The sequence below is a fragment of the Rutidosis leptorrhynchoides genome, chromosome 5, assembly GCF_046630445.1.
Source record: "Rutidosis leptorrhynchoides isolate AG116_Rl617_1_P2 chromosome 5, CSIRO_AGI_Rlap_v1, whole genome shotgun sequence".
Taxonomy (NCBI): domain Eukaryota; kingdom Viridiplantae; phylum Streptophyta; class Magnoliopsida; order Asterales; family Asteraceae; genus Rutidosis; species Rutidosis leptorrhynchoides.
This window is the reverse complement of record NC_092337.1, coordinates 305,922,419-305,950,385: the sequence shown is the minus strand read 5'-3', so window position 1 is coordinate 305,950,385 and position 27,967 is coordinate 305,922,419.

The following is a 27,967-nucleotide window of genomic DNA, read 5'->3' as shown; positions in this document are numbered from 1 at the left end:
GGTGGGGTCGTAAGGACCGTGTGGTTTGATCTATTGGTGTTTTATGCACCAATGGTGGGGTCGTAAGGACCGTGTTGTGAGAACTATCGGTTGTTTTATACACCGATGGTGGGGTCGTGAGGACCATGTTGTGAGATTAGTGAGGCGATAGCCGTGTTTTGCTCACATGTTGTTACGGGTGTGACGATCGTCGATTTTTGTACACCTTGGGATCTAGCATTGCCATGATCATTTTGGGCGCTATCGGTTTTAACCGTTTGTTATGATGTTACGGTAGTTGCGTATGGGTCGTATTGCGCACTACAAGGGATGTTTAGTGATTGGTGTTATCCGTAAGGATTCGTTTGGTTCGGTCTTCATCATTCGGGTTGTTGACCTTAGGTTGAGACTTGGTTGCTTTTAGTGTTGTACTCGGTAAGGGTACGCTAAGGGATTGATATCTTGGTACGAGATTGGTTGATTTTTCCCGATGTTAGGGAATGAGCATGGTTTTAGTGCTCAGATTGTGGATTTGATAAATCGCGGGTGACGATTTCGTTGTTAATGGTGATTCATTCGGAAGACTTGCCTAAGGAAAGTCAGTTTGGGACTTATGTTTGAGGACCGTGGAGTGTGGTCCGTTTGGTTAAGTGGCGAGGATCACGAGGACGTGATCGATTCTAAGTGGGGGAGAGTTGTAAGACCCTAATATTTATTATACGGAAGGGTAATTATGCTACATAAAGTGCAGGAAGCATTGTGTAATTAAACAAAGCTCAGATTCTGCCCAAACATGGGTGCGCGCCGCGCACGAGCCCAGCGACAGAATTCTGTTTTTTCTATTTTGGGTTTAATGAGGGGCTTTTTGGTCTTTTCACTTGAGGCCGGATGTGAAGCCATATCAGCTGGTTAGATTCAATTTTGGATCACATTTCACATCCATTAACACTCTCAAATCATTCTAGAGAGAGAGGGAGATTTCTAGAGAGTGATTTGGGGTTTTGGAGAAGAAGGAGCTTGAATTGATCAAAGTCTCAGGTTTTAAAGTTGTTCACCTCGTTCCTAGCTACATTTTGGTGGTTGTGGTAAGTTCTAACTCCGAAATTCATTGTTTGATTTTGATAATCAAGTTAGGGTTTGAACTTAAATTGATGAGAAACCCATTTAAACTCTTGAAATGAGTTTAGTGATGCTAGTAATCGGGTTTATTGCTATTGTTGGTGGATTATGGGTTGGTGAACTAATTGGCCATGATTAGAACTTGAAATTGGGTTTAATCACTTAAGTTAGTGATTATGGAAGTATTGAAACCCATTTAGGGTTATTTGGTTGACTAGTTTTGACTTTGGGTCAAAATTAGGGTTTAGTGATGATTATGACCCAATTGGCGATTTAATGAGGTTTATAAACTTAAAATGGATTAAGTTTAAGTATAAAACCGAGTTAAAGGTGTTTTGGTGTCGAAATTTGTAAATGGTGAGATTTTGACCTTATGGGTCAAAATTAGGGTTTATGGGCAATTTGGAGATTTGTAAGTGTTTAACACTTGTGTTCGGGTTTAATTGGCGTGTTAGGACCATTCTCACTTGTGTTAGTGATTATTGGTTAATTTTGGGCGCGGTTTGTACTTGAAAGTGCATTTGGGTCGAATTTGCACTAAGTGTCAAATTGGGTTGGTTTGTAAATCCAATCTAAGTGTGTTGTTGAATTTATGATAATGGAATAGGTACTTTCCATTGGCGAGGTGCGGATTACTTGGAAGCATTCATCAAGGCGACAAGGTGAGTGTTAATATCCTATGTGCATATGTATGTGTAGGATGGGTGCGGGTCGGGTGAAGTGATTCTCGGCTATAGAGCTCACTTCACATATAGGTGGATTTGATGGACTTTTGTATGAGTCCAATTGGCACGGTTGTGCATTTTGGTTGACATCTTTGGCGAAGTACGCGTTCGCGTGTACATTATCACACATGGTTGTGATGTGGTTGATATAACCCCAATGGCGAAGGGTTTAATGTTGAGAAGTGAATCGCGTGTGGTTTCGGATTCACGATGACGCGTGTGGTTTCGGTCATCTTATCAAATGAATCTCGTGTAGTTCGGATTCATGGTGACTCGTGTAGTTCGGTCATCTTATTGAGGTAGTAATCTCGTGTTGTTCGGATTACTAAGGCTCGTGTAGTTCGGCCAACCTCGATGATGTGGAGATAGTAATCTCGTGTAGTTTCGGATTACTAAGGCTCGTGTAGTTCGGCCAATCTTCATTGTGGTACTTGGTTCTCGGTATTGGGTTAAGGGGTTAACCTTGTGCGTTATATATATATATTGTTATATATTAATGTATTGTTGTGGTGTAGCTAACCCTCCGGGGGTAGCTTCTTGGCTTTGTTCACATCATCGTTGGTGAACTTATAATTGTTGTTGTATCTTTAGCTCGTTGCTTAGAGATCGTACGGTATGCTTAATGTAGTGCCTTATATATGGATGCTTCGGTATGCGGTATTTTTTATTTCGTGGCGTGTCCATTTTATGCATATATATGTATGTAGTATATTATCATTCACTAAGCATTAGCTTACCCTCTCGTTGTTGACATTTTTATAGATTGCATGGATGCGGTGGCTCGGGTAAACGGGGACTAGTAGACTCGCATAGTTGCTTTAGAAGATCTTGCTTTTGGATTGATTAAGATTGGGTAACGTATCCCCAATCGCCATGCTCGCTCTTTATTTTGTGTTAAAAATCATGTGGTCGAAACTTGTATTTTGTACGAAAGTCGTAAAACGGTCGATGTGGGCCCGGTCTCGTAAAACTCATTTTTATTATTGGAACGTGTTTGTTTTAACTAATATAAATTGTTGTGAAAAGCGTTTGGTCTAAAAGTGTCGGGAAGTCGAAGATCTTTTCGCGAAAAATGGACATTTTGATCAGAACTGTCAAAGGCCTTGTGCGCGCCGCGCACAGGCAGTGGTGCGCGCCGTGCACCCTTCTGTCCAGTTTAAAATTTTTTTTTATTCCGCGTTTTTGGTTGGTTAACGGGTTGGGATGTTACAGCTATTTCTGCTAATAACAATGCCAAAGGAGCTAGCACAGATACGTGTTAAACGTTTACTCAGGTTCCGAGAGTTTTTAAGTGTATAACTATATGTATCAATCTTTTCTTCCATAGATGAAGTGCGGTTGGTTCATCCTCACGATTGAGATGTTTACAAGTATTATGAAAGGTTTGAATGCAGATTGTAATCGTCAAGATACAAATGAGGTTTAAGATGAAATCAAGTGGCAACTTGAAGAGATGTTTAGTTTCTTATGTTATAATCAATATTTTAATTCATTTTAATTGTCCAATGTTGGTCCTCAGTTGACAGTCCACAATAAGCAATTCAATAATTCATATGTAGTTTAATACATAATATTCGAATTAAATAATACGTATCGTGACCCGTATTCTTCTCAGACTCGATCACAACTCAAACTATATATATTATTGTAGAATCAACCTCAACCCTGTATAGCTAACTCCAGCATTACTGCATATAGAGTGTCTATGATTATTCCAAATAATATATATAGATGCGTCAATATGATATGTCAAAATCTTGTATACGTGTCCCGGTATTTAAATGAGTAAATAATAGTATTTAAATGACGATAAATAAAGTGCGTAAAATAAATAACAGAAATTAAATGACGATAAATAAAATTGCGAGAATTAAAATTGCGGTAAATAAAATGCGATAAATAAATTGCGATAATAAATTGCGATAAATAAAAGGTAATACGGAATTAACAGTTAGCTAGGAACAGTTAGCGTGGATTCTTAACAAAATTTCTCATAGTTAATTTGTTTGTTTCTAACAAATTTTATTTTGTCCAATGTTTTCTTCATTATGCCACTTGTTGGATTCTGATAGATCAAAAACCAAATATGAAATTGAAGGAAAATGGTTACTCTGCGGTAAACAGATACGTATATCCGTGGATGTAAATAGGATAGTAAATGACCGTTAAATTAGATTCAAAGAATGTACAGTGTAACTTATTAATGTGAAATCTTAAATATTCCTCGGGTATTACCTACCCGTTAAAATATTTTCATCATTAATAGTTTGTACAAAAAAATTTTTAATTACAATCTTTATGAAAACATATATACATATATATTTTCTTCAGATGTAATCATGGATTTAATGAGTCAATATGATATTAAACTCATTTGATTTACCGTTAGAACAAGAATATATAATCTCTAAAACATTAGAGATTACATAATCGCCATGAAGAACGAAGATAATTGATGTAGAACGATATGTAGAACGATGATTATAGTCGAGGTACAGAATGAGATGTTGAGGCATGGATTGGTGATGGTACTGGTACTGTTACTGATGGTACTGTTGGTGCCGGTGATGTTGTGAAGCTGGTAAATTTTGCACCATAATCTCCAAATGGATTACTCGAGCACGAATCTCATTAACTTTTTCCATTACTCCAGGGTGATTGTCAGTAGGAACAAGCGGATGAATAAGGTTTAGAATTTTAGATAGAATATAATCGTGGCGAGATACTTTGGAAATGAGTGTGGAAATGGTGTTTTGAATGGGTTAGCTGGTAAGTGTTTCAGGTTTTTTGTCAAGAGGTGAATTCGGTTGGTGGAAGGGTTCGCCTTCTTTGCGTCTCCATTGGTTAAGTAGACTACGAATCCATCAGATGAATTGGTGATGACTGATTTGTTGATCCATTCCAGTTATACTGCTTTCGGATCTCGAGTGGAAAGCCATGTCAGAATAGTTGTCGGAATAACTATCGGAATAGCTATCGAAATCTGAGGGACTCGAACTGGTTGAGGGATTCATCTCGTACGATCAGATGAAGGATTTTTCGATAAGAATTAGATTATAGGATGTATATTAGTACCATTCAATACATAATTTACATATGCATATACAATACTAAAATCCCATAAGTTACGGAGGAATCTACGGAAGCTGTCAGGCAAAGGTAACAATAACAGATACGCTAAGATATGAATTTTGTCTATACACTATTCATGCAATCAATGCAGTAAGATGTGTCTAAACTAGGAATGATAAGCAAGTAATTTCCTAAGGATAATAAGTAGATGATTTTTAACACGAATGATAAGCAAAACTTTTGAAATGCAGACACGGTCGAAGTCCAGACTCACTAATGCATCCTAACGACTTATCAGTTAGACACACTAATGCAAGACCTGGTTCGCTAAGATCACTGCTCTGATACCAACTGAAATACCCCGTTCTTATACAATATAAATGATTCACAATAGTTGATTTCATCGTGAAGTAATTGACCTCTATATGATATATTTTACAAACATTGCATTCGTTTTTAAAAGACAAACGTTCTTTACATCGAAAGTTGACGGCAAGCATACTATTTCATAATACCTTCAACTAATATTGACTTAATAATAATCTTGAGGAACTTGACGACTCGAATACAACGTCTTTTGAAACATGTCATGATTGACTCCAAGTAATATCTATAATATGAGCAAATGCACAGCGGAATATTTATTTCATACCTGAGAATAAACATGCTTTCAAGTGTCAACCAAAAGGTTGGTAAGGTCATTAGTTTAACATAAATAATCATTTCCATCATTTTAATAGACCACAGGATTTTCATTTCTCATAAATATACGTCCCATGCATAGAGACAAAAATAATCATTCATATGGATTGAACACCTGGTAACCGACATTAACAAGATGCATATAAGAATATCCCCTATCATTCCGAGAAATCCTTCGGACATGATAAAAACGAATTCGAAGTACTAAAGCATCCGGTACTTTGGATGGGGTTCGTTAGGCCCAATAGATCTATCTTTAGGATTCGCGTCAATTAGGCGTGCACTAATTCTCAAAATTAGTGATGTTCCCTAATTCTTAGGCTACCAAGCAAAAAGAGGCATATTCGGCTTCGATCATTCAACCATATAATGTAGTTTCAATTACTTGTGTCTATTTCGTAAAACATTTATAAAAATTGCCCATGTATTCTCAGCCCAAAAATATAAAGGGTAAAAAGGCAAATGAAACTCACAATACTGTATTTTGTAGTAAAAATAAATATGACGGCATTGAACAATGCAGGGTTGGCCTCGGATTCACGAACCTATATCATTTGTATATTCATTAATATATATAATAGTAATCGAATAAATATTTTTATTATATTTTAATTTATATATTATGTATAGTTGAATTGTGTATATATTCAAATTGATTTATTATTTGTATAGTTATATTAATATTTCCAGGTTTATATACATAATTATTTAGTGTTACATTTAAAATCGATAGTTTGTCATTTGTAAGTATTTATATAAATAATTTTAATAAATTTGATATATATAGTTATATGAAGTTTTATTATAATTATAGTATATGTAAAGAGTATATTTATATATGAAATATTTATCTATTTGAAAAGATAGTTTTTAATAAACATAATGATGTACTAATAATAATAATAACTTTATTAATAAAAATGATAATAACTGTAGTTTTTAAATGAAACGAAAAGTTTGATAATAATAGTAACGAAAATAATACTTTTGATAAAAAAAAATACATAATACTTAATGTTCATAATAATAATAACAATAATCTTTTTGTTATTAATGTTAGTATTTATAATGATACTACATAATGATATTACTAGTAACGATAATAATGTTAGTTATAACAATATTAAATAATTTCAATAATAATAACTCTTAATGTGATTAATAATAATAATACTTCTAACTTTTTAGGAGTAACAACAATTATCATAATAATAATAACAATAATTAATAATAATAATAATAATAATAATAATAATAATAATAATAATAATAATAATAATTATAATAATAATAATAATTATAATAATAATAATAATAATTATAATAATAATTATAATAATAATAATAAAATTAATAATAATAAAATTGATTACTACCTTAGAGTCTCAAAAAGATAATAAATCGTCCAAGCCGAGACTCGAACCCCGACCTCTCGATACCCTAACATCCTCATAAACCATCCTGCTAATGCTTACTTTTTCTGAATTATTCTAGTTTATAAGTTATATAACCCGTAATAATACTGTGCTCATATTCATCCTCTTCCTCACCGAGTGATTCGACCAGAATCTATAACTTAAATAATACAACGAGTTTAAAACTTGAATTAGTAATTGAAATTGACATGAAACGATCAGTTGTTGGTTGAGAAAAAAAATATATCAAAAGAAGCAAATATGCAGCATGTTCGTCGCTGTAAAAAAATAAGGAAGAAAATAAATTGATTACGTAATTAAGAAAGTTTTAGGTAGTGATTGCAACATGAAAGAGATCCTAACTCATTCCTAGAACCTTTCTAAAACATCAATTGCTTCATTAACTCAAGAACAAATTCGAATTTAAACTAAGAACATTGATTTGACTTTTGATTACTAAACTTTGACTCTAGATATTAGAATTCGTTAAATGTAATTAGGATTGGAAATTTTGCAGAAAGTTTTGTTAGGAGATTCCTAAGAACACTACATTTAAAGATTTTTAATTTAAATTCGAATTCAAGTATTTCTAAAAAATAGAACACGAACAGGGTGTCTGTGTTCTTCATAAAAAAATTTCGCAAAAATTAAACTGTAAGGAAGAACGTTTGTAATTGTTAGTTGTATGTGAGGTTATCTAGTATCCTTTAACACTGAATTTAATTGTTTACATAAATAATGGTTGATGGTGGACATAAATCTTAAATCAAAAATGAATAAATAGAAAAAAAAAGAATAAAAAGGTGAGAATGATTTGTAACAGAATTTGGATGTTACCTAATGTTTGAATTCACTTTGTATCTAATTCAGAGACAAGAATCTTCAATTTACTATAGTTTATAGGCATTTGAAACAAAATCGTACGGTTTTGGTGCATATATATATGATTTATATAATTAATATTAATAATTAATAAATATGTTAATAATAATAATTATGTTAATAATAATAATAATTTATAATAATATTAACAATAATAATTCTTTATGATAATAATATCTAATACTAACATTTATTATAACAACTTAAATTATAACTTTACTAATAATGATATTAATAATATTAATAATGATAATAATAACATTTAGTAATATTAATACCAATTCTAACTGTATAAATTTTTGTATGTATATATATAGATATCTTTAAAAAATATTAGTAACACTGGTATCGATATTATTATTAAAAGTAGTAACAATATTGTTATAACAACTATAATTAATATATTCGTATTACAGTTTAGAGATTATGTACTATAACTATATAGTATGTCATATAATAATGAGTGTTACATATTTTAATAATAATATCTAATCATAATGAAGATATAACAAATTACATGTTTCCATTTTCATATTAGAATACTAATATTACTAATACTGATATTGATATTAATAAAAGTAACAAATATATTTTCAACTTGTAATTACTTTTATTATATTAATATTACAGTTCATTAATTGTTTCATATTATATAAAATAACATGCTTTGAATATTTAAACTTATATATTACAATATATATAGTATTATTTACATCTAGAATTTATATAAATATATGTATATATGCATTTTAATAATAGTTTAATTATTTTGTATATTACTTTATATTTTCAATTCATTGATTAAATTGTATTAATCCAAATTAATATATACACGTATATTTATATAATCTATACATTTATTTACTTATTTAGTTACATACAATTGTTCGTGAATCGTCGGAAATAGTCAGAGGGTAATTGAATATATGAAACAGTTCAAAAATTTTGAGACTCAACATTATAGACCTGCTTATCGTATTGTAATCATATAAAGATTAAGTTTAAATTTAGTCAGAAATTCCCAGGTCACCACACAAGCTCTCCCAACTAACGATGCACGAGTTATAGTCAACTTCTTAAAACATCTTTTTGCTAGGTTCGAAACACCGAAAGCTTTAATAAGTGATCGGGGTACTCATTTTTGTAATAATCAACTTGAGAAAGTTCTCAAAAGATATGGAGTAACTCATAAAATCTCAACTGCTTATCATCCACAAACAAGTGGACAAGTTGAAAATAGCAATCGAGCTTTAAAACGTATTCTAGAGAAAACCGTAGGATCAAATCCGAAGGAATGGTCCATGAAATTGGAGGATGCACTCTGGGCTTTTAGAACAGCCTACAAAACTCCAATTGGAACCACACCTTTTAGACTCATTTACGGAAAAGCATGTCATCTTCCAGTAGAAATTGAACATAAAGCATTTTGGGCTTTGAAGACATGTAATCTTGATTTGCATGAAGCCGGACGTCTACGGTTAAGTCAACTAAATGAATTAGAAGAATTAAGACATGAAGCATACGGAAATTCATTAATCTATAAGGAAAGAACGAAGAAATGGCATGATAAAAGAATCAGAAGTTCAAAAGAATTTAAAGAAGGAGACAGAGTTCTTCTTTTCAATTCACGATTCAAGCTATTTCCTGGAAAATTGAAATCAAGATGGTCTGGGCCATTCATAGTCAGAAGAGTTTTCCCCTACGGAACAGTAGAATTAATAAATTCAAATGAGATTGAATTTAAATTTAATGGTCACAGAGTTAAACATTACATAGATAGTTCGTTGGAAGTTGAAGATGAAGTTAATCACAATTTCGACACCACAGCTAACTAACTGTGGGAAGGTTCAAATCATTTTAGGATAATATGTATTTCTGTTAGAGTAAAATATTCTATTTTCGTGTAGTTTCCAAAAATGGAATCCGAATGGTCTTTCCCTAGCAGACCCTAAAGAACTAGTCTTCTCCCTCCATTCTGAATTTTTATTTTTTTAGGTTTTACGAGATGAATAATTCCTTTGAACTAAACCATGGTCTAATGCTACATGCTATGATTACTAAACGTAATAATGACACCCTTTCGAGTGAATTGGTATCATTCATAAGAGGCAAAATGGATGGAGTAAGAAAAGAACTCAGGAAAGATCATCATAAGACACATTTTGGTAAAGGAAAATCAAAGTCCGCAACAAAAAGAAGAGCACGACACCTTGAAAGATTTCATAAATGCAGAAAATGATCACACGAAGGTAAGTGTTCGAACAATCAAACATATTCAAATACCGAATTTGTTACTCTATGCAGAGAAGGACTGTTTATATGTTTAGAAGAAAAGATATTGAAGAATCGAGGTTACGCTTATGTAGCTATAGAAAACCAAATCACCCGACTCTCCTATGAGTCAGCTAAAGCAGGTCTCTAAGAATTCTATCTCACAGGTAAGTATGTACAGTTTTTATTTTTTTTATTTTTTGCTTTTAACCTTTTGATAATAAACGCTGAATCGTTTGCTATAAAGTATTAAATTGGTATTCAATAAAATTAGGTATGCGTAACCGAAATTATTGATATCATACAAAAATTTATTACATCACTTCGAAATTTACCGTTTATTCTTAAGGTATAAATATCTTTAATCAATCAAGCCAAAATATTTCAAAAATTCGTCAGGAGTAAAACTAGGTTATGGAACCGAAATTACTTTACCGAAAAGAGGGGCGTATATTTTTGATAATATTTGAATGATTAAAGTGGGATAAAAGACCAAAAAGATTTTTAATTTTATTTTTTTACTTTTTTTACCATGTTTTTAAAATTAATATATAAATATTAATTTATTATTGTAAATTTCTAAAACCAATATATTTAAGTTTTTATGTATTTTTAAAAAATATTTTCAATATAAGTTTGTATGTATAAAAATTTTAATAATATGAATTTTTAATTTTATGCATTTAAGTTTGGTGTGAATTTAAAAACAAAAATTTACTTTATTTCATTAAGTTAAAAATTTGATATCTAAAAAATTCGTCGTGAGTTGAAAACTAGATCGTTGAACCGAAATTGCTTTACTCGAGGGCGGGACGAGAACTTTTATTATCATTATTTTTAATCTTATTGAATTAAAGTATGCCAAAAACATTAAAAAACCCAAAAATCTTTACTTTTAAAACAACGCTTAAAAAGTGACAAATTTTAAAATTTTGTCGAGAGGTGGACTAGGACAACGATCCGAAACACCCTCATCCTAAAAAGAAACAAAATTTTTAAAATTTAATTAATTATTTGTTTTAATAAGTATAAGGTTTTTATTAAAAAAAAAAAATACCAGACCCCATGCGATCGCATGGGATTTCCTCTTAAACCTCATGCGGTCGCATGAGGCCAAATTCCTGGACATATTACAAAGTCAGTCGACTGGTTCTTCTCTTCACAATACCACACACACATACACAAACATAACCCAAAAACACCCCTAAAATCACCAAATTTTTACCAAAATTCACCAAATTTCTCACTATAATCCACTTTAATCATGAATTTGTTAAGAAGTTTTTCAAGAAAGGTAACAATTACACCCCTAAACCTCTTTAAATTTGATTTTTAGTGTTCTTGAGCTATAATTTTACCTAATTTGATTTTGTTAATTTCTAGTGTAATTAGAGTTAAATTGTTAGTATATTATGCATGTATAACCTAGATTGATGCTATTTAACATGTTTTGAAGGCAAAAACTTCAAAATTTTTAGAAATCTAGGGTTTGTGTTCTTGAGCAATTTGGGATTTTTTGATATAAACAGGTTATGGCTGATTTTTGTCATGAATTTTTGCTAAATTAAGTAGTGTAACATGTTTAGGTAGCTAAATGATCCAAACTTTGATCCTAAACATGATTTTTGAGAATTAAAGTGGACTTTTTAAGTCTAAAATTCATGAACTTGATTAAATTGACGTAAATGCCAATTGAAACTTGTTTAATTGCTAGTAATGGTTATTTTGACATGTTATTTGAGTAGAATGCTTATGAACTTTGTAAATATTTTCATATATGCTTATTTGAAAAAGTGTAGAATTGTTAAAATTGTGAAAATGTGTATAAGTTTAATTTTGATTAAACATGTTATTGTAATTGTTTCAAGTTGTTATTTTGCTAACACTAATGCATATTTGGATGCACAAATTTTGTGTTTAATGTGTTTTGCAGAGATATACTGATACTGATGGTGCATCATCATCATCTAGACAACCTGCTCCGGAACCACAGCCAGAGATGCAATATGAGCCACAATATGAACCGGAGCAACAACAGGAACAACAACAACCTGATCAACACGTACCATATTATGATCCAAAACAAGAATATGTTAATGCCTACGTACAATTTTCGATTCATCCGATAATAGAACACCCAACGATTCATGAAGAACAGTTGCATCCTAATTTGAGATTTGATCGAAGCTGGAGAGATTACCCGACGTATCAAAGTAACAAATTCAAACTGGTAATGAAAAATGTAGAAGTACCAAGGGTAATTGATTGGGAGCCTTTGGAAAGGGTCCAACTAGTCAACTCAGTTAGACAGCATCTGATCCAAAGGTATGTGAACTCTTCTTTTCCCGATTGGGAACGTTTATTCACCATTCGTAGGCCTGTATATAAGGAATGGTGTGTTGAGCTTATGAGTACTATATCACTTAATACGGATGTAGTTAGGTTAGATGATAGAAGTTTTCTTAGATTTTTACTTGGCCGTAGGATGTACAGGATGTCCATGCTGGATATGGCCAGGGCTTTACAGATTTACACTCCTGGTGAATTACTACTACCCGATTGTACAAATTTGATTTATCATGGGGAGCGGGTAGATAGGAATTTTGACGCTGACGCCGTCTGGAGGCGTATGTCAAATTATAATGTTTTTTTGCTAGGAGGAAGATACTCCTACTTAGATATTAACAAAGTAGAGCTACGTATTATACATATATTTTTAGCTAATTCGATTACACAAAGAGGTAAAAACAAGGAGAAGATGACCTTACACGACTTATTTTACCTTAAGTATATTCGAAACACTAGAAGCTTTGTTAATATCCCCTACTGTGTTGGTTTTTTTTGTCCAAAATAGTGGCAGGAATACAGGACGGGGGAATAATAGGAGGAGGTATTTTTGTTACTCTCATTGGAGAGTATTTGGGTGTAGATAGGGATCAAAGGGGTCCACTGATGGTGTGTAGGGAATAGGTTGATACTTTAGGATTGAAGGTCTATCAGGGTGCAAAGGTATTAAAGAGCAGGCGCAATTAGGCAGTACCATATAATGGCCGTCATCCACAGGTAGAGAGAGGTTCAGATGAGGAAATGGAGGAACCGGATGACATTAGGGATGTCATTAGGGAGGCTATGACTGACGTTTACTAGCGTATAGATGAGGTAGAAATGACAAACGAGGCTAGACATAGTCAGTTCGAGCAGTGGCACGCCGAGAATGTGTACGAGCATTCTAGGTAACGACAGCATGATAGATGGCACTATCATTAGCATCAGATCATGAGCCAGCTATCACCTCAGGTACCAAATAACTACGTACCGACCCGACCTGCTTACTATCCTCCACACCAGCCCGATATGCGACCACCATTTACTCTCTACGACCCCAAACATGCTTATCAGTACACCTATAACCAACCGTGGAACCCGCCCGATGACATGAACTGGAACCCCTATCCAGATTGATATAGTTCCCGGTGGTGATTTTTATCTTTTATTATTTTTATTTACTTATGTTTAAAACATATAATATTGTGATACTTTTATGTAAGTTTTAACATTTTTATTATGTTGTACTAATATTTCATATTTGATTTGAAAGTGGGATGTTAAGTCCCATTTCAAATTACCATGCGTGTTATTATTTGTATGTATGTATATTGTCAATTGTACACAACAGGGTAAAATAGCGAATTTTCAAAGACTGGCATTAAGTTCAGCAAAAGCTACTAATTTTGACGACAAAATGAAAAACAAATGTGATGTAACAACAGACGGAATGAATAAATGAAGTGCACCATTTATCATTCAACAAATAAACGCCAATATGTTTGGAAACGTTGGTAAAATTTAATCATTTTTCTACGCTAATCACCCTCAATAATTTAAATTGTTACTGATTTTTTGCAAATGAGGGCATTGCAAGATCTTAAGTGTGGGACGGGGTTAAATTCTTTCGGATTTTTAAAATTTTTAACTTAAACACTTGGTTACCATAAAAAATACTAGTAACGCAGTAGTTGTATTAGAATCTACTGCTCTCTGATGATAAAGAACAGCCCTAGTCTTATATACTGACTACCCAATTCTAGTAAAAATTTTCAAAATTTTCAAATAAATTCATTCAAAATCATGTTTATACATATTTATGAACGATAAAACTAGGTGTTAACACCGAAATTATTGTTACCTCGGAAAGGACATAAATTGAGAAACAATCCAAAATGTTAGAATTCATTTAAAATGGAATAGAGGAAAATAAAAAGGCAAAGAAAAGAAAATAAAAGCCAAGTGTGGGAAAAATTTACCAAATTATATAGAACATATATCACATATTTTTGTACAAATAATTGAAGATACTTTAGTTTTGGACAATTTTATCAGTTTTACCCAATTTGTTATAATATATTTGAAAGAAAGATGGATCTACACGATGAATAAATTCCATCATTAAAAGGAAGTAAAGTCTTCCGAGATAAAAATACACGCGCTTCTTGATTTAGGTCAGGAAGTTGTCGTCCAGACCAGTTGTAGATTCTACGAAAAACCTTGAAAAGTTTTCTCAAAAATCAGCTGGAAATCCACGGACCTCAGCATCAAACAAGGTCGCCAAGTGGTCAGACTTATCCTAACCATGAGAGGATCTGTCTCGTAAAATGGGGAGAGTGCCGTGCAAATTAGCTTGATAAGACTAATGAATCAGACCCCCCAGAAAGGATAATCTCCTTAAAGATTAAAAATCAGCTTTTAAGCCTGATATTACTCAATCCTTGAGATTGACCTTAAAGATTGAGAATTACAAACTCATGGAATTCAATGATATCTAAACTCGAGCTTGAACGAGAAAATATTTTTATCAAAATTAAAACCGATTTGTTTTCTTAAAACCCATTTTCAATGCGTTCATTACCATTGAACGTAAAATCCTAAGAATTCATCATAATTCATTAGGTCACCTGAACCAAATCGGGTGTCAACCGTAAGAACGGTGGTTGCATAGCATGGTCAAAGACAGGACCTTGTGCCAGACCGAAAAACCATAAGGGTGAGCTTTACTATTGCTCCTACAAAGGATAGTAATTGCATCCGACACGATATAGACCATAATCAAAAGCATGTCATTAGACATTGCCTTAACAGTTGCTTGTTCAATGCTTTCCTTTACAACCGGATGGTAGTTTACCGAAAGGTAATATACGAAACAAGTATACTGGACGTGTTGCTTTCCCAATACAAGGTTAGCAAGTGGGTGACACAAAACCATAAGTTTTGAGCTAAAATTTTCAAATATGAAACCCACAAAATCCACAAAAACATTTCGCAAACACCGGTGAAGGGTTATTCCTGAAAACTTATCTAGGGTAAAAGCTAGATTAAATTTTCAAAAGTTAAAATTTTTTCATAAAGATCCAATTTCCTTACGAATCTAAATTTTCATAGTCATGTGGGACTGTAAGCCACATCGTTATTACCATTGTTCATACCGCCTTATAGAAATCACTGATGTACAAAGGGTAAAGAATAAAGAAGTGATTCTAGTATCAAACAGGGTCGCCAAGTGGTCAGACTTATCCTAACCATGAGAGGATTTGTCTCGTACAATGGGGGGGGGGGCACTGTGAAAATTAGCTTATAAGTCTAATGAATCAGATCCCCAGAAAGGATAATCTCCTTAAAGATCAAAAATCAGCTTTTAAGCCTGATATTACTCAATCCTTGAGATTGACCTTAAAGATTGAGAATTACAAACTCATGAAATTCGATGATATCTAAACTCGAGCTTGAACGAGAAAATATTTTGATCAAAATTACAAACCGATTTGTTTTCTGAAAAACCCATTTTTAATGCGTTCATTACCATTGAACGTAAAATCCTAAGAATTCACCTGGAATTTATTAGGTCACCTGAACCAAATCAGGTGTCAACTGTAAGAACGGTGGTTGCATAGCATGGTCAAAGACAGGACCTTGTGCCAGACCGAAAAACTATATGGTGATCGTTACGATTGCTCCTACAAATGATAGTGATTACATCCGACACGTTATAGACCATAATTAAAAGCATGTCACGGGACATTGCCTTAACAGTTGCTTGTTCAACGCTTTCTTTTACAACCGGACGGTAGTTTATCAAAAGGTAATATACGGAGCAAGTAAACTGGACGTGTTGCTTTCCCAATACATGGTTAGCAAGTGGGTGACACAAAACCGCAAATTTTGAGCTAAAATTTTCAAATCTGAAACCCACCAAACCCACAAAAACAATTTGCAAACACCGGTAAAGGGTTATTTGTGAAAACTTATCTAGGATAAAAGTTAGATTGTATTTTTGAAAGATCAAATGTTTTCATAAAGATCCAATTTCCTTAAGGATCTAAATTTTCATAGTCATGTGGGATTGTAAACCACAACATTACTATCATTGTTCATACCGTCGTATAGAAATCACTGATGTACAAAGTGTGAAGAATAAAGAAGTGATTCTGGTATTTTTATTTCAAAACTATATTGCTTGAGGACAAGCAACGCTCAAGTGTGGGAATATTTGATAATGCTAAAAATGAACATATATTTCATAGCATTATCCCTCAAGAAAGATAAGCTTTTAGTTGCAATTTGAAATGTCCCGTTCTTGTTGATTAAAAATGTTCCATATTAATTGATTTCGTTGCGAGGTTTTGACCTCTATATGAGACGTTTTTCAAAGACTGCATTCATTTTTAAAACAAACCATAACCTTTATTTCATAAATAAAGGTTTAAAAAGCTTTACGTAGATTATCAAATAATGATAATCTAAAATATCCTGTTTACACACGACCATTACATAATGGTTTACAATACAAATATGTTACATCGAAATCAGTTTCTTGAATGCAGTTTTTACACAATATCATACAAACATGGACTCCAAATCTTGTCCTTATTTTAGTATGCAACAGTGGAAGCTCTTAGTATTCACCTGAGAATAAACATGCTTTAAACGTCAACAAAAATATTGGTGAGTTATAGGTTTAACCTATATATATCAAATCATAACAATAGACCACAAGATTTCATATTTCAATACACATCCCATACATAGAGATAAAAATCATTCATATGGTGAACACCTGGTAACCGACATTAACAAGATGCATATATAAGAATATCCCCATCATTCCGGGACACCCTTCGGATATGATATAAATTTCAAAGTACTAAAGTATCCGGTACTTTGGATGGGGTTTATTAGGCCCAATAGATCTATCTTTAGGATTCGCGTCAATTAGGGTGTCTGTTCCCTAATTCTTAGATTACCAGACTTAATAAAAAGGGGCATATTCGATTTCGATAATTCAACCATAGAATGTAGTTTCACGTACTTGTGTCTATTTTGTAAATCATTTATAAAACCTGCATGTATTCTCATCCCAAAAATATTAGATTTTGAAAGTGTGACTATAACTCACTTTCACAGATTTTTACTTCGTCGGGAAGTAAGACTTGGCCACTGGTTGATTCACGAACCTATAACAATATATACATATATATCAAAGTATGTTCAAAATATATTTACAACACTTTTAATATATTTTGATGTTTTAAGTTTATTAAGTCAGATGTCCTCGTTAGTAACCTACAACTAGTTGTCCACAGTTAGATGTACAGAAATAAATCGATAAATATTATCTTGAATCAATCCACGACCCAGTGTATATGTATCTCAGTATTGATCACAACTCAAACTATATATATTTTGGAATCAACCTCAACCCTGTATAGCTAACTCCAACATTCACATATAGAGTGTATATGGTTGTTCCGAAATATATATAGATGTGTCGACATGATAGGTCGAAACATTGTATACGTGTCTATGGTATCTCAAGATTACATAATATACAATACAAGTTGATTAAGTTATGGTTGGAATAGATTTGTTACCAATTTTCACGTAGCTAAAATGAGAAAAATTATCCAATCTTGTTTTACCCATAACTTCTTCATTTTAAATCCGTTTTGAGTGAATCAAATTGCTATGGTTTCATATTGAACTCTATTTCATGAATCTAAACAGAAGATAGGTTTATAGTCGGAAAAATAAGTTACAAGTCATTTTTGTAAAGGTAGTCATTTCAGTAGAAAGAACGACGTCTAGATGACCATTTTAGAAAACATACTTCCACTTTGAGTTTAACCATAATTTTTGGATATAGTTTCATGTTCATAATAAAAATCATTTTCCCAGAATAACAACTTTTAAATCAAAGTTTATCATAGTTTTTAATTAACTAACCCAAAACAGCCCGCGGTGTTACTACGACGGCGTAAATCCGGTTTTACGGTGTTTTTCGTGTTTCTAGGTTTTAAATCATTAAGTTAGCATATCATATAGATATAGAACATGTGTTTAGTTGATTTTAAAAGTCAAGTTAGAAGGATTAACTTTTATTTGCGAACAAGTTTAGAATTAACTAAACTATGTTCTAGTGATTACAAGTTTAAACCTTCGAATAAGATAGCTTTATATGTATGAATTGAATGATGTTATGAACATCATTACTACCTCAAGTTCCTTGGATAAACCTACTGGAAATGAGAAAAATAGATCTAGCTTCAAAGGATCCTTGGATGGCTTGAAAGTTCTTGAAGCAGAATCATGACACGAAAACAATTTCAAGTAAGATTTCCACTCGAAATAAGATTGTTATAGTAATAGAAATTGAATTAAAGTTTGAATATGATTATTACCTTGTATTAGAAAGATAACCTACTGTAAGTAACAAAGGTTTCTTGATCTTGGATGATTACTTGAAATGGATTTAGAAAACTTGGAAGTAAACTTGCAATCTTGGAAGTATTCTTGATTTTATGAAACTAGAACTTTTGGAATTTATGAAGAACACTTAGAACATGAAGATAGAACTTGAGAGAGATCAATTAGATGAAGAAAATTGAAGAATTAAAGTGTTTGTAGGTGTTTTTGGTCGTTGGTGTATGGATTAGATATAAAGGATATGTAATTTTGTTTTCATGTAAATAAGTCATGAATGATTACTCATATTTTTGTAATTTTATGAGATATTTCATGCTAGTTGCCAAATGATGGTTCCCACATGTGTTAGGTGACTCACATGGGCTGCTAAAAGCTGATCATTGGAGTGTATATACCAATAGTATATACATCTAAAAGCTGTGTATTGTACGAGTACGAATACGGGTGCATACGAGTAGAATTGTTGATGAAACTGAACGAGGATGTAATTGTAAGCATTTTTGTTAAGTAGAAGTATTTTGATAAGTGTATTGAAGTCTTTCAAAAGTGTATGAATACATATTAAAACACTACATGTATATACATTTTAACTGAGTCGTTAAGTCATCGTTAGTCGTTACATGTAAATGTTGTTTTGAAACCTTTAGGTTAACGATCTTGTTGAATGTTGTTAACCCATTATTTATTATAACAAATGAGATGTTAAATTGTTATATTATCATGATAGTATGATATATAATATATCTTAGTATGATATATATACAGTTAAATGTCGTTACAACGATAATCGTTACATATATGTCTCGTTTCGAAATCATTAAGTTAGTAGTCTTATTTTTACATATGTATTTCATTGTTAATACACTTAATAATATATTTACTTATCATTTAACATAATTAACCAAGTGTATATCTTAATATGATTCATATGTACCTAGTAAGACGTTGTTATAATGATAATCATTATATATATCGTTTTCGAGTTTCTTAAATTAATAGTCTCATTTTTATGTATATAACTCATTGTTAAAATACCTAATGAGATACATACTTATAATAAAATCATGTTAACTATATATATATATATATAACCATATATATGTCATCGTATAGTTTTTACAAGTTTTAACGTTCGTGAATCACCGGTCAACTTGGGTGGTCAATTGTCTATATGAAACCTATTTCAATTAATCAAGTCTTAACAAGTTTGATTGCTTAACATGTTGGAAACACTTAATCATGTAAATAACAATTTCATTTAATATATATATAAACATGGAAAAGTTCGGGTCACTACACAATTGTTCTATTTACAAGTGATATTCGTTTAAATAATAAAAAGGGAAGACAAAAGACAGATTCGACGAATTGAAGACGCAAATGACCAAAAAGCTAAAAAGTACAAAGTACAATCAAAGTGGTTCAAATTATTGATGATAAACGTCTAAAAGTTACCAAAGTACGAGCCGCGAAACACAAAGTACAAGATATTAAATAGTACGAAAGGATGTTCGAAAATCCGGAACCAGGACCTGAGCCAACTCTCAACGCGCGATGCAACGGACCAAAAATTACAAGTCAACGGAGTACAAGAATATAATATAATATATAATTAATTATATATAATTAATTATATTATATTATAAATATTATAAAAATCCAGTAGCCCACGTTTTGGAAGCTTTGTGACCAAGAAAAAGTGGCCATGCGATCGCATGGCCAGGCAGTGTAAATATCATGCGGTCGCATGGTGCACAGTATCAGCTCAGGTCCTATAAATTTCAAAGTTTGGTCTACGAATTTTGCACAATTTTTCAATCTCTCTCTCACAGATATATATATATATATATATATATATATATATATATATATATATATATATATATATATATATATTATAATTTTAATTTTAATTTTAATTTAAGATTAATAATAATAATAAGGGTATGTTAGCGAATGTTGTAAGTGTGTAAGTCGAAATTCTGTCCGTGTAACGCTACGCTATTATTAATCATTGTAAGTTATGTTCAACCTTTTTAAATTAATGTCTCGTAGCTAAGTTATTATTATGCTTATTTAAGCCAAAGTAATCATGATGTTGGGCTACAATATTAAGACGGGGTTATTGGGCTTTGTACCATAATTGGGGTTTGGACAAAAGAACGACACTTGTGGAAATTGGACTATGGGCTATTAATGGGCTTTAAGCCAAACATCACGATTACTTCGGCATTAAATAAGCATAATAATAACTTAGCTATGAGACATTAATTTAAAAAAGGTTGAACATAACTTACAATGATTAATAATAGCGTAGCGTTACACGGACAGAATTTTGACTTACAAACTTACAACATTCGCTAACATACCCTTATTATTATTAAATTAAAATTAAAATTAAAATTATAAATTATATATATATTACGTAGAGATTGAGAGATAGATTAGAAAAAGGTGTGTTTGTGAAGTGCAGAATTCGATGGCTTTTATAGGCCCACAATATACTGTGTAGCTCCGCGAGTGCGGAGCTTTTGCTCTTCTAAACTCCGCGAGTGCGGAGGTCTGAAATACAGCTCACATTATGATCCAAAACGTGGGCTGCGTAAATATATATTATATAATAATATATATAATTAATTATATATTATATTATATTCTTGTGCATAGTTGACTTGTAATTTTTGATCCATTGCGTCGCGCGTTGAGAGTTGATTCATGTCCTGGTTCCAGTTTTACGAACGTCCTTTTGTACGATTTAATAATTTAAACTTTGCACTTTGCGGCTCGTACTCTTGTACTTTTGAAACGTTTCTCATCAATAATTTGAACCTCTTTGATTGTACTTTGTACTTTTTAGCTTTTTGATCGTTTGCGTCTTCAATTCGTCGAATCTGCCTTTTGTCTTCATCTTTTATTATTTAAACGAATATCACTTGTAAATAGGACAATTGCAACTAAAAGCTTGTCTTTCTTGAGGGATAATGCTATGAAATATATGTTTGTTTTTAGCATTATCAAATATTTCCACACTTGAGCGTTGCTTGTCCTCAAGCAATATAGTCTTGAAATAAAAATACTAGAATCACTTCTTTATTCTTTACACTTTGTACATCAGTGATTTCTATAAGGTGGTATGAACAATGGTAATAACGATGTGGCTTACAGTCCCACATGACTATGAAAATTTAGATCCGTTAGGAAATTGGATCTTTATGAAAAAAATTTAACTTTTGAAAATTTAATCTAGCTTTTACCCTAGATAAGTTTTCGGGAATAACCCTTCACCGATGTTTGCAAAATGTTTTTGTGGATTTTGTGGGTTTCATATTTGAAAATTTTAGCTCAAAACTTATGGTTTTGTGTCAATCACTTGCTAACCTTGTATTGGGAAAGCAACACGTCCAGTATACTTGTTCCGTATATTACCTTTCGGTAAACTACCGTCCGGTTGTAAAGGAAAGCATTGAACAAGCAACTGTTAAGGCAATGTCTAATGACATGCTTTTGATTATGGTCTATATCGTGTCGGATGCAATTACTATCCTTTGTAGGAGCAATAGTAAAGCTCACCCTTATGGTTTTTTGGTCTGGCACAACGTCCTGTCTTCAACCATGCTATGCAACCACCGTTCTTACAGTTGACACCCGATTTGGTTCAGGTGACCTAATGAATTATGATGAATTCTTAGGATTTTACGTTCAATGGTAATGAACGCATTGAAAATGGGTTTTAAGAAAACAAATCGGTTTTAATTTTGATAAAAATATTTTCTCGTTCAAGCTCGAGTTTAGATTTCATTGAATTCCATGAGTTTGTAATTCTCAATCTTTAAGGTCAATCTCAAGGATTGAGTAATATCAGGCTTAAAAGCTGATTTTTAATCTTTAAGGAGATTATCCTTTCTGGGGGGTCTGATTCATTAGTCTTATCAAGCTAATTTGCACGGCACTCTCCCCATTTTACGAGACAGATCCTCTCATGGTTAGGATAAGTCTGACCACTTGGCGACCTTGTTTGATGCTGAGGTCCGTGGATTTCCAGCTGATTTTCGAGAAAACTTTTCAAGGTTTTTCGTAGACTCTACAACTGGTCTGGACGACAACTTCCTGACCTAAATCAAGAAGCGCGTGTCTTTTTCTCTCAGAAGACTTTACTTCCTTTTAAATTACAATAAACTGGGTAAAACTGATTAATATCGTCCAAAACAAAAGTATTTTCAATTATTTGTACAAAAATATGTGATATATGTTTTAAATAACTTGGTAAATTTTTTCCACACTTGGCTTTTATTTTCCTTTCTTTGCCTTTTTATTGTCCTCTATTCCATTTTAAATGAATTCGAGCATTTTGGGTTGTTTCTCAATTTATGTCCTTTCTGAGGTAACAATAATTTCGGTGTTAACACCTAGTTTTATCGTTCATAAATTTGTATAAACATGATTTTGAATTCATTTATTTGAAAATTTTGAAAAATTTTACTAGAATTGGGTAGTCAGTATATAAGACTAGGGCTGTTCTTTATTATCAGAGAGTACTAGATTCTAATACAACTACTGCGTTACTAGTATTTTTAATGGTAACCAAGTGTATAAGTCAAAAATTTTAAAAAATCTGAAATAATTTAACCCTTCCCACACTTAAGATCTTGCAATGCCCCCATTTGCAAGAAATTAGTACAATTTAAATTATTGAGGGTGATTAGTGTAGAAAAATGATTAAATTTTACCAAAGTTTCCAAACATATTGGCGTTTGTTTGTTGAATAATAAATGGTGCACATCATTTGTTCTTTCCGTCTTGTTGTTACATCACATTTGTTTTTCGTTTTGTTGTCAAAATTAGTAGCTTTTGCTGAACTTAATGTCAGTCTTTGAAAGTGCGCTGTTTTACCCTGTTTTGTACATAAGATAAACTACAAACATACATAATATTTTTATTATTATTATATTTTTTAAATCTTTATTTATTAAAAGAATTTAAATGAATAATTTTTTTAAAAATTTTGTTTCCTTTTACTTTAGGTAGTTTCGGTATGTTTACCTAGTCCGTCCCTCGAAAAAATTTAAATTTTATCGTTTTTAAAGCGATTGTTTTAAAAGCAAAGATTTTTGGGTTTTTTTAATGTTTTTGGCATACTTTAATTCAATAAGATTAAAAATAATGATAATAAAAGTTCTCGTCCCGCCCTTGAGTAAAGCAATTTCGGTTCAACGACCTAGTTTTTAACTCACGACGAATTTTAAAAATCAAATTTCTAACTTAGTGAAATAAAGTAAATTTTTGTTTTTAAATTCACACCAAACTTAGATTTAAAATGCATAAAATTAAAAATTCATATTATTAATATTTTTATACATACAAACTTATATTAAAAATATTAATTTTTCAAATATTTACAAACTTAAATATATTGATTTTAAAAAGCTTACAATATTAATTTAATTTTTATATATTAATTTTAAAAATAATGTAAAAATTAAAAATTAAAAATCTTTTTCGTCTTTTATCCCACTTTAATCAATCAAATATTATCAAAAATATACGCCCCCCTTTTCGGTAAAGTAATTTCGGTTCCATAACCTAATTTTACTCCTGACGAATTTTTGAAATATTTTGGGTTGATTGATTAAAGTTATTTATACCTTAAGAATAAACGGTAAATTTCGCAGTGATGTAATAAATTTTTGTATGATATCAATAATTTCGGTTACACATACCTAATTTTATTGAATACCAATTTAATACTTTATAGCGAACGATTCAGCGTTTATTATCAAAAGGTTAAAAGCAATAAAAATAAAAAATAAAAACTGTACATACTTACTTGTGAGAAAGAATTCTCAGAGACCTGCTTTAGCCGACTCATAGGAGAGTCGTGTGATTTGGTTCTCCATAGCTACGTAAGCGTAAACTGGATTCTTCAATATCTTTTCTTCTAAACATATGAACGGTCCTTCTCTGCATAGAGTAACAAATTCGGTATTTGTATATGTTTGATTGTTTGAACATTTACCTTTGTGTGACCATTTTCCGCATTTATAACATCTTTTAAGGTGTTGTGCTCTTATTTTTGTTGCGGATATTGATTTTCCTTTACCAAAATGTATCTTATAATGATCTTTCCTGAGTTCTTTCCTTACTTCGTCCATTTTCGCTCTTATTACTGACACCAGGTCACTCGGAAGTGTGTCATTATTACGTTTGGTAATCATAGCATGTAGCATTAGATCATGGTTCAGATCAAATGAATTCTTCATCTCGTAAAACCTAAAAAAAATAAAAATTCAGAATGGGGGGAGAAGACTAGTTCTTTAGGGTCTGCTAGGGAAAGACCATACGGATTCCATTTTCGGAAACTACACGAAAACAGAATATCTAACTCTAACAGATATATAAATAACCCTAAATAGATTCGATTCTCCCCATACTTAGTTAGATGTGGTGTCGAAATTGTGATTAACTTCGTTTTCAATTGGACTATCAATAACTTGTATATCTTTGACTTTTACTTCAAGCCAATTGTTGATTTCCTCTTTAACTTTCACAAATTCAACTAACATTGCCTTTTATTTTGGCGATAAATTGGATACTAATCGGTTACATAACTTAAAGTTTCCCTTATTCCTAGCATCGTGAATCCGTTTATAAAGTTTCTTCGTTGAATTGTTAAAAACGGGTTCATGTAATTTCGTATCATCAACGGGGTTCTTTGTTATCGGATCATCATTACGTGTTTCTTCATATTCCCCACACTTATGCATTTTTATTGGTTTAACAGTTTTGGTTGGTGGAGATCTAAACTTTCGGTTCACAAAGGTAATCGATTTATCACCATCCCTAAGTGTCATTCTACATTCTCTTACATCAATGAACGCCTCGGTGGTTGCTAAAAATGGGCGACCTAAAATTAGAGGAATATCAAGGTTTTCCTCCTATTAATAACTATGAAGTTTGCAACAAAGGTCAAACTTCCCACTTTAACAAGTAAATTATTTGCTATTCCTACCGGGTGTTTAGTGGTTAGGTCAAATGATTGAACACCTATTTTGGTTGGTTTTAATTTACCCATACCTAATCATATGTATAAGGAAAGAGGCATGATATTTGCACTTGCTCCTAAATCTGCGAGTCCATTATATATAGCACCATCATTAAGCAAGCAAGAAATGATAAATTCACCCGGGTCTCCTACTTTAGTAAGTCGAGTTGGTTTGTTAACCTTTTTCGAATGTTCTTTTCTTGGTTCTTTCACTTCTATTTGAACTTCTTTTTCTTCATTTCTTGGAATGGGAGGTTTGTATAGAAATTCTTCTTCATCACTCCAATTTGAATCCTCCCCATTTTTCAATTTTGATTTTTCATATGTTGTTGATAACATATTTATGTTTTCATTTTGAAGGTTTTCTTGGGTGGTGAAATTATGATTGACTTCATTGTCAACTTTCATCGGACCATGTATGTAATGTTTAACTCTGTGACCATTAACTTTAAATTCAATCCCATTTGAATTTATTAACTCTATTGTTCCGTATGGGAAAACTCTTTTGACTATGAATGGTCCAGACCATCTTGATTTCAATTTTCCAGGAAATAGCTTGAATCGTGAATTGAAAAGAAGAACTTTATCTCCTTCCTTAAATTCTTTTGAACTTCTGATTCTTTTATCATGCCATTTCTTCGTTCTTTCCTTATAGATTAAGGAATTTTCATATGCTTCATGTCTTAATTCTTTTAATTCGTTTAGTTGACTTAATCGTAGACGTCCGGCTTCATGTAAATCAAGATTACATGTCTTCAAAGCCCAAAATGCTTTGTGTTCAATTTCTACTGGAAGGTGACATGCTTTTCCGTAAACGAGTTTAAAAGGTGTGGTTCCAATTGGAGTTTTGTAGGCTGTTCTAAAAGCCCAGAGTGCATCCTCCAATTTCATGGACCATTCCTTCGGATTTGATCCTACGGTTTTTTCTAGAATACGTTTTAAAGCTCGGTTGGTATTTTTAAATTGTCCACTTGTTTGTGGATGATAAGCAGTTGAAATTTTATGAGTTACTCCATATCTTTTGAGAACTTTCTCATGTTGATTATTACATAAATGAGTACCCCGATCACTTATTAAAGCTTTCGGTGTTCCAAACCTTGCAAAAAGACGTTTTAAGAAGTTGACTACAACTCGTGCATTGTTAGTTGGGAGAGCTTGAGCTTCCGCCCATTTAGATACATAATCAATGGCAACGAGAATGTAGAGATTATTATGAGATTTTAGAAATGGACCCATAAAGTCAATACCCCAAACGTCAAATACTTCACATACTTGAATGACATTTTGTGGCATTTCATCACGTTGACCTATTTTTTCGGCCCTTTGACAAGCATCACAGGATTTGCAAAGAAGGTGTGCGTCTTTGAAAATTGTAGGCCAATAGAATCCAGCATCGTAAACTTTTCTTGCTATGAGCTGAGGCTCATAATGCCCTCCTGTTGGTCCTGTGTGACAATGGTTTAAGATTTGACTAGCTTCATCCCCGAATACACATCGGCGTATTATTCCATCGGGACAACTTTTAAACAAATGTGGATCTTCCCAGAAATAGAGTTTTATATCACTAAAGAATTTCTTTCGTTTTTGGTATGACAACCCTTTTTCAAGGAATCCACATACTAAGTAGTTTGGATAGTCTGCAAACCATGGAATTTTATTATAATTTATCTTCAATAGATATTCATCAGGGAAGTTATCTTGTATGGCTGATTCATTAAGAACTTCTAATTCAGGATTTTCAAGACGAGAAAGATGATCAGCGGCGAGATTTTCTGCTCCCTTTTTATCTCGGATTTCAATATCGAACTCTTGTAAGAGTAAGATCCAACGGATTAATCTTGGTTTGGTATCTTGTTTCAAAAATAGGTATCTAAGAGCAGAATGGTCGGTATAGACCACCGTTTTAGCTAAAACGAGATATGAACGAAATTTGTCAAAAGCAAACACAATAGCAAGGAGTTCTTTTTCAGTAGTTGTGTAATTTGTTTGTGCTCCTTGTAACGTCTTAC